Source organism: Coturnix japonica, unplaced genomic scaffold (assembly GCF_054131305.1).
Source record: "Coturnix japonica strain WE unplaced genomic scaffold, WE-NBRP24 Scf061, whole genome shotgun sequence".
NCBI classification, from domain to species: Eukaryota; Metazoa; Chordata; class Aves; order Galliformes; family Phasianidae; genus Coturnix; species Coturnix japonica.
In genome coordinates this window covers 952,501-955,000 of record NW_028188964.1, presented here as the reverse complement: position 1 = coordinate 955,000, position 2,500 = coordinate 952,501, and positions in this window count along the sequence as shown.

The window sequence follows — 2,500 nt, the reverse complement described above, 5'->3', positions numbered from 1 at the left end:
CCTCACCTCGCGTACGACGGGAAGCGAACCGGAGAGGAGACCGCCCGTGCCTGAACACCGGACGCCGCAGCGGCTTCCCCGGGACGGGGAACGCAGAGGCGCCGGCCCGCCGGGGGCCCTCACCGACGCGACCCGAATGGCCTCATCGATCGACGGAAGGAGGGGGGGAGCAGGGAGGGTACGGGAGGGGTAAGGGTGCGGTGAGGTAGAGGAGGAGGGACGGTGGTGGGGGAAGGCACGAGCCCTTCCACCCGGGCGCGGCGGAAAGACCGCACGCGCACGTGCGTGTGGGTGTGCGTGGGCAACGTCCGCCGAGAGGTGCTCGCCCTTGCCTGAACACCGGCCCGCCCCACGCCGCCCCGAACGACACGGGGAGCGGGATTGAGCCGGCCCGCCGGGAAGCCTCTCCGACGCGCCCGAGGAGCGCCACGGTGGATCGGGTCGGGGCTCCCGCGTGCGAGTGAGAGCGGTGCGAAAGGGAGAACGCGGCGCCGCCGCCGCGACAAGCGAGCTCCGGGTCCCCCTTCTCCTTCCCTCGTGACGGCGGGACACGGCGGGACCCGCCGGGGACGCCCCCGGCCCTTCTGCGTCCGACTGCCGGCCGCCCGGCACGCCGGCCCGCGCCCTTTTCTTCCCTCTGCCTGTCTCTGTCTGCCTTCCTTCCTCCCTCCTCGGGGCTCTTCCCACGGCAGCGCGGCGCGGGGAGACGCCTGCCCACGCTCACTCTCTCGCCTTTCGCCCCGATTTTGGCGGGTTCCCCCGCTCGCGGAACGAGCGAACGCCAGAGTCCGGGGCCGAACTGCGACACGGGCAGCGAACATCCGACCGACGGAGGCCACCGGACCGAGCGAAACAAGCGGCGCACCAGAAAGCCGCAACCGAAAAACTCCACAGCCCGGCGGTCAACCGCGCTCGCCTGCGCCCGCTCGTTGCCGCCTCTGGAGACGAGCACGCGCTCGCTCCTGCAGACGAAAACGGAAGGCATAAGAAAAAACTGCTTCGGAAAAGAACGGCGCCGACTACCGGCAGCGGCGCCGAGGCTAAGCGGCGCTCTACGTCGACGTAACGGTAGGTAAGAAACTAGAGCGACCCCCCAGCAAGCTCCGGAGCTTTAGCGCCCCCCCATCTCACAGGGCGGCAAAGCCTAGCCGAAAGCGGGTAGACCTGGCAGCTACACGCAAGCCGCACGGGCAGCGACCCCTAGCCGCCGTCGCCGAGCACCACGGCCCGCTCGGAGCCGGGTAGACCGTGCCGACCTAGTCGAGCCGCATAGGCAGCGACCCCTACCCGCCGCCGCCGAGCACCACGGCCCGCTCGGAGCCGGGTAGACCGTGCCGACCTAGTCGAGCCGCATAGGCAGCGACCCCTAGCCGCCGCCGCCGAGCACCACGGCCCGCTCGGAGCCGGGTAGACCGTGCCGACCTAGTCGAGCCGCATAGGCAGCGACCCCTACCCGCCGCCGCCGAGCACCACGGCCCGCTCGGAGCCGGGTAGACCGTGCCGACCTAGTCGAGCCGCATAGGCAGCGACCCCTAGCCGCCGCCGCCGAGCACCACGGCCCGCTCGGAGCCGGGTAGACCGTGCCGACGTAGTCGAGACGCATGGGCAGCGACGCCTAGCCGCCGACGCCGAGCACCACGGCCCGCTCGGAGCCGGGTAGACCGTGCCGACCTAGCCGAGCCGCATGGGCAGCGACGCCTAGCCGCCGCCGCCGAGCACCACGGCCCGCTCGGAGCCGGGTAGACCGTGCCGACCTAGCCGAGCCGCACAGGCAGCGACCCCTAGCCGCCGCCGCCGAGCACCACGGCCCGCTCGGAGCCGGGTAGACCGTGCCGACCTAGTCGAGCCGCATGGGCAGCGACGCCTAGCCGCCGACGCCGAGCACCACGGCCCGCTCGGAGCCGGGTAGACCGTGCCGACCTAGCCGAGCCGCATGGGCAGCGACGCCTAGCCGCCGCCGCCGAGCACCACGGCCCGCTCGGAGCCGGGTAGACCGTGCCGACCTAGCCGAGCCGCATGGGCAGCGACGCCTAGCCGCCGACGCCGTGCCCCCCCCCCCCCCTCTTCCGCCCCCCCCCGCCCCCCTCTTCCGCCCTCCCCCGCCCCCCTCTTCCCCCCCCCCCCCCTCCTCCCCCCCCTCCACCCCCCCCCCCCCGGAGACGCTCGGAGCCGGGTACACAGTGCCGGCGCAGCGGAGCAGCCACAAGAGCGGCACTTGGCCACTTCCGCGGAACGTCCGAGCCGAGCTGAGTCCGCCTGGAGAGGCTGGACCGTGCCGCCGCGGCTCAGATCGCCCGACTCCGCCGAGGAGCGTCCGAGCCGAGCGGAACCCGCCGGGAGCGGTTGGACCGTGCCGGCGCACTCGAGCCGCCGCGGCTCAGATCGCCGGACGCCGCCGAGGAACGTCCGAGCCGAGCGGAGCCCGCCGGGAGAGGCTGGACCGTGCCGGCGCACCCGAGCCTCCGCGGCTGAGACCCCCCGGACGCCGCCGCGGAACGTC